Below are 12,744 nucleotides of genomic sequence, written 5' to 3' on the forward strand. Positions count from 1 at the left end.
TTTGGATGATAGTTTGCTTTCTGTGAAAGTACATATATTCTCAGTCATTCAATATAACCAAGTGGCAAGGAAATGCTGCTTAGGATTTCAATATTACCTATCACTGTCTAAGACTGTACCAACCACAATGAAAAGGTTTTAGGCTTTATGTCTTTTTATTGTTTATGACGTCACATAACTTGTGACGTCATGTATTCTTACGCTGTTCACTGTTCATGACTTCATGGCTTTTGTCCATCAGAACACTGGTTTGTGCTGTTTCTAATGTTTGTTTCAGTTTGTTAATGTAGCATGGTACAGTAGTCTCTGTAACATATATATCGTTACAGTATTTCAGTTGAAGAAGACTGCGCTATGGTGCTATTGATTATATCAGTATGCACAATGTCAATTAGAAAGTGGTCAAATGTAACATATGTTATATTTGGGATTACATTTTCTCAGTTGAGTCCCATCCGGGATTCGAACCCACACCCTCAGAGTCAGGCACCTAATCGCCAGCTCACAAAGTCAGCCACCTAACCCGCTCAGCCACCACGGCTTAAAAAAATGCTGACTTTGTGTGGTGGCGGTATTTATAATGGTGAGCATTACATTGGGAATACACCTAAAGGACCGATTCACCGTACACAGACAGCAAATTCGAGCTCCTAATGTAGCAAACTCATTGATGAATGCGTGAATGGCCAGTTTACTATCTTTCCGTTTTATCAATAATTTTACAATGATAACAATTACCAATGGAAAGAGAACAAATGTTCATGAGGTTTTTAAAAACCAGGGTTAATTTATAAGTATAATTTTGTAACCTTCCTAATGCATCTCAGTATGTATGTCAGATTGGGAAGGATCATGCCATGAACGCCACATGTGCCTCTCAAACGAGGCACATCATAGTGTAGGAGAAAAGGGGTGGGGGGGTGTTCTCTCCTGTGCAAGGCGAAATAGCCGACGTGTTAAGTTAAAGTAACAATATAAACCATCCAAGATTATGGTCTGACAAAAATGTTCATCATATCAGGGGCTTAATGATGAAACCCATGTCATGCCGACAATATCTTATTCTCGTCCATTTTGGGTATTCTTTTACTCAGTTTCTACATTCAAATTTCGGGCTAGTGAATTATTTTGTGGGCTAGTAACTTTCAGGCATAGCTAGCCTGACTAGGTAACAAAATTTGGAAACTATTTTTTTAAATATGTTTGACAATGTTTGAAATATGCTCGCCACCTTCAGTAGCCTGGCATTTGCATACAATACGTAACGACATCCCTATGTCATTAATGACGGACCACCTTGTAATACCGGGAGAATATCGTTTCTTTGGGGCTTTTTAAAGGTTACATAGTACAGGGAAGTATTTTAATTAGTCTGATGTTCGAATCCTTGTTTATAGGATGAGACACCCATGTCTGTCATACGTCACTTTCTTGATGCGAACGACTTCAGTTTTGTTGACAACTTTTAGTATCGGGCAACTTTTGGTGGTGGATGTAAGGCGTCAGTTAAAATACAGTGTATGAACGATATTTCCTGGAAGAAGATACTAATATTTCAAACACATTTTATATATTTATATGAAACATATGATGTTCGAATGTTATACATTAAATACAATGTTTACTGGACAGAAGGAAATAGATGTTTTCGTTTTTAGCTTGGGTCAGCGCGCCCGAATACACCCGTCGCTATGCGTATATGCACGTGGGTTTTAAAATCTCGTGCATTTAGTGGTGATAGCTGACGACAGCGTTAATCAGTTTAACATCGGCAGTTAGTTAGACAAATTGCTGAGGGACAGGGTCGTCCATATCGAGCTCCAGCCAGGAGTTACAAATTACTTAGTAGATTGCTTCAATTATCGTGAAGACATTTACACAGAAGCATAGAAGCTTAGTTAACATTCCCACTTTCGGTGAATGTACAGTGCGGGGATTTTTCATTGGGTTTACTGTTTTATTTCGGTTTTGGTGTATTAAATTCTGACATAATTATTTTGACTTTTCGTTTACTTTATAAATGGGGAATACGAACTGCCTCATTCCCATTTACACTGACGTAAGTACGGATATTGTTCCCGATGAGGGGATATGAGAACAGACTTGAGACTGGCACATCTCGATTGAACTTGTGTCTGATGAGTTCACTCTCTCGCACGTGCAGGGTGGTTCTTTCACCAAATAGCATGCTGCATGCACGAAGCTTTGTTCAACACAGTTAAAATGGGAGGAAGCGTCAGGTTAGACCTTGCCATTATGGCATTCGCCTATATGAACTCCCTTGTAAACAGGTCGGGGAGAACCTGAAAACGAGCTATAATATACTGAGTCAAAAAAGAAACTTCACATTCTTTCTTCAGGGCACTATAAAAGAACAAGAGATGGTAAGATGGTTAAATTGTTATTATTTCATTGCTGAGATCTGTGTGATGTACTCGATACACTGACAATGCCATAATCAGTTCCATTAGGCTACACCGCCGTTCCAAAACATGGGTATACAGAATGTCAAGTCACAAGAATAAAAATGCGAAATTTCTCAGTTCAGTTTCGTGTATGGACGCACGGCGCATTCACCACTGCCAAACACCGTCTCCTCATCGACTGCCTGATGCTTGTGAACACGTGGTTGGGGATTCTGTGCCATTGCTCTTGCAAGGCAGCGCCCATTCTCTTCCCACAGAGGTTACTTGCCATACCTTCCTACGAACCTCTGTTCTAATACGGCCCTTTCATGGTGCGAGTGTTCAGGATTCGTGATTGGTTGCAATCAGATTTAGTTGTGCAATCAGCGACGTTGTTTCAAAGGTGATCATTCGCAAGGCCTCGGTAATTTCCGTATGCTTCGGGAAAACTAGAACATCTTCCCTTGTGCGATGCGCAAACGTTTCTTCTAGACAGAACTCTGTCATGTTATGGCGGATCAATGGCGTCTCCATCGCCCTCGTTAACAACGGACAAGCTAGCCATTAAATGTCTTGTGTGTCACATCAACACAAGTCCCCGGCAGAGGGGAATATTTGTGGCCCCATATTTGCTTACGTTAGTCAAGTTGGATCTAAGCTGATGTAACACGTGTTCTGATTGGATAGAAAGAAGGGAGATAATTCGCGTTGCGATTTTTTGCCTCTAGGGGATTATTCGAGAACCGGGAAATATGGCCGTATTAGAACAGAGGTTCGTAGGAAGATATGACAAGTAACCTCTGTGGAAAGAGAATGGGCAGCGCCAAGTTCCTGCAAATTCTGAGGTTGGTTCCTAAGACCACGAAGCCTTCTCCCAAGTGCATCCCAAACGTGCTCTATTGGATTAAGGTCAGGGGACCTCGATGGCCAGTCCATGACGTTGATTCCAGCATTTTGAAGGAAATTTCGTGTCAACATCGCGGTATCATGCTGGAACTGTAGACCTGGGCCATGAGCCGCCATGAAAGGAACGAGTTCAGGGGTGAGCACCTGGTCGCGGTAAGCAGCAGCTGTGAGGTTTCCACGGATGACCAGAATTTGGGAACGGTTGTTCCCACAGAAAGCACCCCACACCATGCAACTTCCGCCCCCGAATCTGTCGACTTCCTGTACACAACATTGGGCATACCGTTCACGACGTCGTCTCCAGACCTTATGCCTGCCGTCCGCGAATCTGAGGGTAAACCTGGATTCATCGCTAAAGACGACTCGATTTCAGTCTCTCTGGGTCCATCGGAGGTGACGTTGGGCCCACAGCAGACGTTGACGTTGATGAAACGGCGTCAATATTGGCCCACGATATGGACGTCGAGAATGGAGATTGGCAGCCCGCAACCGATTTCGAATGGTCTGTGAGGACAGTCGACCTCTAAACATCTCAGCCCTGGTTCGTGTAGCCGGCAGAAATCTGTCACGTAGGTGACGTAGGACGATTTGACGGTCTTCTGCTCGTGACGTCACACGTGGACGACCCGACCTTGGGCGATCAGAAGTGGTGCCAGTTTGTTGTAGACGACCTCGCAAGTCATACACAGTACGACGGCTGCATCCCATAGCTCTTGCGACGTCAATAATTGATCTTCCCGCTTGCAACATGCCAACGGCACGTTCACGTTGCACATTTGACAATCGTGGCATTTCAAGTACCGTTAGAACTGTGGTTTAAAAGTGTTTTTTCAATTCTTGAGGCCAATGCAAAACGTGCATATGAAGAAAACTTCGATGCGAAGATCACGTGAACGACTGCACGTGCAAAACCTGATTTGGCACTAACATCATTTGCACGACGAATGGATGGGTTTGAGTGGGTTTTGCTAACGTTTTTCTAGAGTCGAAAGATAGGGATCCCATTTCGGATACATAGATGTATCATCAGAGAAAAATTATTCATTATTTTTCAAATTACATTTTGTGAAGTTTCTTTTTGACTCAGTATAGTTAGATCGAGCTATAATAGTTCAAACGAGCTTTATGCCTATAGGTCGATCGAGCTTTAATAGCACATACATGGAAGAGGCCCTTTAAGAACAACTTTCCGCACCGCGGTCATGGCATTGCTCCACTCAACTGGAATCGTCTTACCCATATTTGAAGCTACTTGCACCACAAACCCGAGCGTTTGTGATATATGAGCTGCTAAACTACCTAACCCTATGGACATTTACACTTGGGAGACAAAATAACACACCTGAAAACTGAAAATATACCCCGAAACTTAGAGTCCCACTTCGCGAACAGATACTATCTGAACTCAATTTGTTGACAACCACACGACACAGCCGGAATATTGAAGATATACATGTATATTACAAGTAGGTTTCCTTACACAACCACACGACACAACCGGAATATTGAAGATATACAAGTATATTACAAGTAGGTTTCCCAATCACACAACCACAGGACACAGCCGGAATATTGAAGATATACATGTATATTACAAGTAGGTTTCCTGTACACAACCACAGGACACAGCCGGAATATTGAAGATATACATGTATATTACAAGTAGGTTTCCCACACAACCACAGGACACAGCCGGAATATTGAAGATATACATGTATATTACAAGTAGGTTTCCTTACACATCCACAGGACACAGCCGGAATATTCAAGATATACATGTATATTACAAGTAGGTTTCCTTACACAACCACAGGACACAGCCGGAATATTCAAGATATACATGTATATTACAAGTAGGTTTCCTTACACATCCACAGGACACAGCCGGAATATTGAAGATATACATGTATATTACAAGTAGGTTTCCTTACACATCCACAGGACACAGCCGGAATATTGAAGATATACATGTATATTACAAGTAGGTTTCCTTACACAACCACAGGACACAGCCGGAATATTGAAGATATACATGTATATTACAAGTAGGGTTTCCTTACACAACCACAGGACACAGCCGGAATATTCAAGATATACATGTATATTACAAGTAGGTTTCCACAGTACACAACCACAGGACACAGCCGGAATATTGAAGATATACATGTATATTACAAGTAGGTTTCCTTACACAACCACAGGACACAGCCGGAATATTCAAGATATACATGTATATTACAGGTGGGTTTCCTTTACACATCCACAGTACACAGCCGGAATATTGAAGATATACATGTATATTACAAGTAGGTTTCCTTACACAACCACAGGACACAGCCGGAATATTGAAGATATACATGTATATTACAAGTAGGTTTCACACATCCACAGGACACAGCCGGAATATTGAAGATATACATGTATATTACAAGTAGGTTTCACACAAACACAGGACACAGCCGGAATATTGAAGATATACATGTATATTACAAGTAGGTTTCCTTACACAACCACAGGACACAGCCGGAATATTGAAGATATACATGTATATTACAAGTAGGTTTCCTTACACAACCACAGGACACAGCCGGAATATTGAAGATATACATGTATATTACAAGTAGGTTTCCTTACACAACCACACGACACAGCCGGAATATTGAAGATATACATGTATATTACAAGTAGGTTTCCTTACACAACCACACGACACAGCCGGAATATTCAAGATATACATGTATATTACAGGTAGGTTTCCTTACACATCCACAGTACACAGCCGGAATATTGAAGATATACATGTATATTACAAGTAGGTTTCCTTACACAACCACAGGACACAGCCGGAATATTCAAGATATACATGTATATTACAAGTAGGTTTCCTTACACATCCACAGGACACAGCCGGAATATTCAAGATATACATGTATATTACAAGTAGGTTTCCTTACACAAACACAGGACACAGCCGGAATATTGAAGATATACATGTATATTACAAGTAGGTTTCCTTACACAACCACAGGACACAGCCGGAATATTGAAGATATACATGTATATTACAAGTAGGTTTCCTTACACAACCACAGGACACAGCCGGAATATTCAAGATATACATGTATATTACAAGTAGGTTTCCTTACACAACCACACGACACAGCCGGAATATTGAAGATATACATGTATATTACAAGTAGGTTTCCTTACACAACCACACGACACAGCCGGAATATTGAAGATATACATATATATTACAAGTAGGTTTCCTGACACAACCACAGGACACAGCCGGAATATTCAAGATATACATGTATATTACAAGTAGGTTTCCTTACACAACCAAACGACAGAGCCGGAATATTGAAGATATACATGTATATTACAAGTAGGTTTCCTGACACAACCACAGGACACAGCCGGAATATTGAAGATATACATGTATATTACAAGTAGGTTTCCTTACACAACCACAGGACACAGCCGGAATATTGAAGATATACATGTATATTACAAGTAGGTTTCCTTTCACGTCCACAGGACACAGCCGGAATATTGAAGATATACATGTATATTACAAGTAGGTTTCCTTACACATCCACAGGACACAGCCGGAATATTGAAGATATACATGTATATTACAAGTAGGTTTCCTTACACAACCACAGGACACAGCCGGAATATTGAAGATATACATATATATTACAAGCAGGTTTCCCTGACACAACCACAGGACACAGCCGGAATATTGAAGATATACATGTATATTACAAGTAGGTTTCCTCACACACAACCACAGGACACAGCCGGAATATTGAAGATATACATGTATATTACAAGTAGGTTCCTCACACAACCACAGGACACAGCCGGAATATTGAAGATATACATGTATATTACAAGTAGGTTTCCTCACACAACCACAGGACACAGCCGGAATATTGAAGATATACATGTATATTACAAGTAGGTTTCCTGACACAACCACAGGACACAGCCGGAATATTGAAGATATACATGTATATTACAAGTAGGTTTCCTTACACAACCACAGGACACAGCCGGAATATTGAAGATATACATGTATATTACAAGTAGGTTTCCTTACACAACCACAGGACACAGCCGGAATATTGAAGATATACATGTATATTACAAGTAGGTTTCCTTACACAACCACAGGACACAGCCGGAATATTGTTGAGTGCGGCGTTAAGCAACAAGGCAAGTAAAACAAACGCCGCTACAATATTCCAGGTATATCACGGCCGGGGACAGCAGAAATGGTTGCATTTGGGAAATGGTATACATAGCGGCAACAGCCGGGTGCATTTGGGAAACGGTATACTATAATACATTCAAAAGGTTGAAGTAAGTCCCGTCCTATAACGATTACTGTTGGAAGTGTCTTCGTATATTACACAACCAAAAATACAGAGCTATGCCTAGAAATTGTGTTGCCTGGATTAATTAGAATTAATCTAAAAGATTTCATAAAACACCTAATGTGGTCATGTACATTCTATCCACCATAAACAAATACTATATTTCACCTATTGTTAATGTAAGAGATATAAGTAAACATTCTGTCAAACACTCGATTATATTTCATTAATTGAAGAACGCTGCAAAATATTTCTTTTCACAGCTGGTGAGATTAGTGCGGGTGGAGTTACCCCCAGCCACAGCTGGCAGGGTGCAGGGACGCAGACTTGCTGCCAGTCTAGGTAACCCAACCCTCCCCAGGTTCACGGTGCCTGGCTCTTCACAGTGACAACCCCTACAAATGTGACTACGTCATCCTCACCATCCAACGTAAATATTACGTATATTGTATTGTATGTATGGCCAGAGGCACATGCGGCTTGCGTCAATAAAATCTGACTGTCTGTCTGTCTATTAACTATAACGTTCTAGACATGATAATGCGTAGATACTGTCGCCTATGACTACGCTTAGCTTTAATCACACCTGAAGAGTCGCTGAGCAGCGAAAGATCTTGTGTACGTATAGGAGTTGACAAGCACTAATATCTGGACGCTATCTTTTATATACTTATTGCATGTAAGTTGAATATCTTTGCTGACCTGTCAGACCTTAGTATAAACTATGGCAAGTCTTAATTAATATGAACTGGTGCTTGGGCAATTAGATCGTTCAGGTACTTGTTAACACGTACAGTTTTAACACTGAGTCGGTTCCAGAATATTTCATATTTTACGCGTGGAGTTGTATTTCCAATAAATTTAAGTGTCATGGTTCTGAAAAACCATAATACGATAGATGAAAAGAATAATTTCTCCTCTTTGTGAATTACAAGTTTTATTATCACATCCTCAATGCATTTGATATTCATCTGAACTACAAGTACAAACAACATGAACATGTCCTTGTGGAGAAGTATTAAAACGCGAGTTTTGGGGAATCAGCTCGCTTGGCAAGAGGTCTGCCCATACCAACCCACACACAACACAACACCTGAGTAAATAAACAAGGAGTTTATTACACAGCAGTCACTGAACGATCTTACATAATCAATCAATAATAGCATAGTTTACAATTAATTATTAGAACATGTTCACAATGCAATCAGATATCAAAGTACATAAACATCACATGTAGATTCGTTATACACGACACATACTACATTAATCGCGATATATATTCCAATGTACACAGCAATAGTTCAGTACACTACACATCACCCCAGTGGGGGTTCATACAATCTACATTCTGTAACGGTCCCAAACAGCATATAGTATTCACAACGTAATACAATAGTTAAAATATCCCACACACTCTATACATTCTATAATAGTCACAAAACAGTGTAGTGTCAATCAGTATTAAATAAACAATCCTAAGCTGCAATACAGAAGATATGAGACACATACTAAGGGATGCCTCGTTCCACATAAACCTGAAGGTACTGCCAGGGTTGTAACTTATAGTTAAGGTATTTACAATAGATTAAAGTTAACATAGAATAACAATGGTATATATGTCAAAGAAGCAGAAAGTAAAGTTTCTTACCTGAGTAAATAAACAAGGAGTTTATTACACAGCAGTCACTGAACGATTTGTGACTGTGTGTTGTCCCTGTTTTATACCTATTCCAGTTATCATAGATAATCCCATTTACTGATACACTGACGATAAAGTTGTTGTTGTGAACTTCAGTTGCTATATCTAAATCCTATTGTCTTAACTCGACTGACGATAGTTGCCAACTGCGCACTTAAGCTACTCTATCTTGACCGGATTATATGATAATTTTCATAAACGTATTGAAGACATCGGTGTTGATGGGTGAAGTTCACAGTGAATTTGATTAGCTTATTGCTATCTGCAGACCCGGACCAGATACTGGTTTCGGATGTTCGTTATCAATGTGACCCTTGGCAGCTTGAAGATTGTGAACCGTGGTCAGTTAATCTGTACATGTACAGTTTTCAATAATATATACTGTCATCAATATTGGTAAAACTTTGTCCAGTTTTACCGTGTTAATAGAAGGATGGGCACAAAACATTGTGATCTACTCAATGATACTAAGTTGAGTTCTACAGCTTATCCTGATGTTTGAAGACCAACATATGATGACGATGTTATTTGACTTACTCCTGCCGTAACCTATATCTTATATCTACATATGAAATCTAAAGTTCTGTTGATGAATCATAATAACGCATATTTAAATGATGAATGTGCTTGCTGACCCTTAACGGTGATTTTACATTACATCCTCATTTGGCTCAGTACAGAAACTGAATGAACGTACGTGTGTGTAAGTGTCCCTGTCTCTGGCTTGGTCTTTTTCAATAAATTCAAGTCTGCGTTCATATGTACACTTTGTTTGCATATTTTGCCAGGTAATTCCCTCTTTTGACTTATGCCATACGTTCCCGAATTATTTCAGGTGAACAAATGACTAGACTAGCATATGTTTATGATGGGTGCCACCGGTGGGGCAGGATACGCTCAAATTTTCTCGAACACCTGGTGTGTGATTCATAAACACATGCTCTGTCATCGTATCTCATGGTGACAGTCACTGGTTTGTCTGGTCCAGACGCGATTTGTTTACAAACAACATCATACAGCTGTAATGCTGCTGAACATATGCTCATGAAACGTATGCTCCGAAATATATATGCTCAGGATATAGTCACAAATCGACTCTGCTTTTAGCAGAGGTGTCTTGTGAATGTGGAAAGGGTTTTGTCGCTTCTATTGAACAGGGACTCAGAAATATAAAATTATTGATTAAAATAAAATAACAGAAATCAATGTCTGTTGTTTGTTATTGCATACTCATCACTGGAGATTGTTGTTTAAGAAACTATCTTGTTATTTGGGAGGTATTATATCTTCGACGGGAGACACAAAGTTGGGAGATACATCCCCAAAACACGCACTGCACGCCTATATTGTATACGTCCTTGTTTACTGACAAGATAGGCAACTAAACTGATGAAGCAGTTGACTATTAAAACTCTTGAAGAAATATCTTGATACTGAGCATGATTTAATTGTTACAAACTACAAGCCATTTCAACTTTTGCATTACATGTATTTGGATACAGATACGAAACAGCAAGTGGTGAAAATGGGGCTTTGTTACGAAAATGATTCATCTTTCGTCTCCTAAATCATTTTCTTCGAACCATCAAACAGAAATGTGAAGAAGGATATGAGTATGTTTTCCTAAATTAGATGTGGGTAAATGTCTCTCTCACAGTCAGCTGTCAGTGGGTACCAACGGGGAAAGGTGAAAAACGTACCATTTTCTATCTGGCTGTGCTGGCCGGGGTTTTCAGCAAGGATGGGACCTCGTCTTTCGGGCCAGGATCAAGGACAACATGGACTATCACGCAGTACTGAACGTCAAGCTATTTCTAGTGTGGGTGAGTGAACGTCAAGCTATTTCTAGTGTGGGTGAGAGGCGGTGGGGTAGCATTGTGGGGAAAGCGTTCGCTCGTCACGCCAAAGACCCGGGTTCGATTACCCATGGGTACATTGTGTGACATCCATTTCTGGTCTCTGATACTGCTGGAATATTGCTAAAAGCGGAGTAAAAGTTAACTCACTCACACACTGGGGTTGGTTAAAAACAATAAATTGCCTGCTGCCTTTCCTGCCATGTCCCCGTTGGTGTGGAAGGTGTTAGTTCTGCGGAGACACACGGAACGTTGTCATCACTAACTCGATAGACGCGTTCGTCTTATGTGTGATCAACGTACAAACTACCAGGACCAACGTGACGTACAGTGTGACCCATGTTTACCGTGGCTGAACATCAGCTGTGTATAAAAGCAGAGCGATGTTGACCACATCATACACATTGAGTAGAGGCACGTTGCTGAACCTTCCAAGATGCTGGACACCAATTCCAGTGGCTCGACTTCTATCCTGGATATATATGCCGGTTTACCCGAGGAAGAGGAATCACGAAACAGAAAGAGAAGACATGGGCATGTTTTGCCACCTCAGTATATCGAAGATGTTTCATTCGCCCTTTCAGACAATGCCCAACTTCTGAATTTCAAACTCACGGGCCATGAGGATAAAATGACTATAGATCAGAAGAAACCTCGAGATATTGAAGAATACACAGGGCAGTCTACTGACGGTAAGGCTAGAAGTGTCCGGAGGAGGTCAAGTATCTTGAGACACGGGGTCAAGAAGGAAAGGACTTACAAGGAAGAAAGAAAGAGGTCCTGGAAACGTTTGGAATCTAAGATGCTGTCAACACAAGAAGCAAAGGAAAGAGACGACCAACAGAGCATAGTGAAACATACATTCGTGTGCACGTGATGTGAAATGTACATTCCGAATGTCCATGAAGATGGATTGGTCCATTGTACAAATGATCCAGAGCAATGACTGTGAATGCTGCATTTGTGACTACAAACATTATGACTGACTACAATCAATGTTCCATGACTACATATGTATATAGTATTTTATATTCCAACTGTTGAACTGTGTAAGAGCTTTAGCTTGGTTTTTAGCGTGGTAGTCGATACACCGGTTGTTTGACTATCACGAGAATGTATGATGGAATAATATTTGCACATACATTTATTTAGATTCTACGTCTTTGAATCTGTACATATGCTTTTAAGATTGAATAAATTCCACAAAATGATCGGAATCTTGTTGGTTGTTGAACTAGCCAGGATACAGATTGAAGACAGGTTGTGAGAGGATGAGAGACAACTTTCGTTGCTTAAATCAGCAATAACACTTATTGACAGGCCTGGACTGTAATACACGCACGCACGCACCATAGTTACAAATTTACAAATCAAACCACAACAATAAAAACCACATGGTTTATTCGAATCACCATGAAGCATAATTAACACATTTGCAAATCGAACTTCAAAGTTTGGTTTAACAGTCCCAGCCGTGAACACCAGAAATGCTG

General features: G+C 40.4%; 1 long non-coding RNA gene across 1 annotated transcript; it reads right to left on the bottom strand.

The window, feature by feature from the left end:
* Positions 1-1,965: 1,965 nt before the first annotated feature.
* On the bottom strand, positions 1,966-12,623 carry LOC124257703. The gene is made up of 3 exons (XR_006893339.1): positions 12,611-12,623; positions 11,096-11,101; positions 1,966-2,054 (listed from the first exon to the last, which is right to left on the bottom strand). It is a non-coding gene; the product is annotated as an uncharacterized LOC124257703 (long non-coding RNA).
* Positions 12,624-12,744: the final 121 nt, after the last annotated feature.

The sequence above is a fragment of the Haliotis rubra genome, unplaced genomic scaffold, assembly GCF_003918875.1.
Source record: "Haliotis rubra isolate DU_JTF1 unplaced genomic scaffold, ASM391887v1 Scf67, whole genome shotgun sequence".
In the NCBI taxonomy this organism is placed as follows: domain Eukaryota; kingdom Metazoa; phylum Mollusca; class Gastropoda; order Lepetellida; family Haliotidae; genus Haliotis; species Haliotis rubra.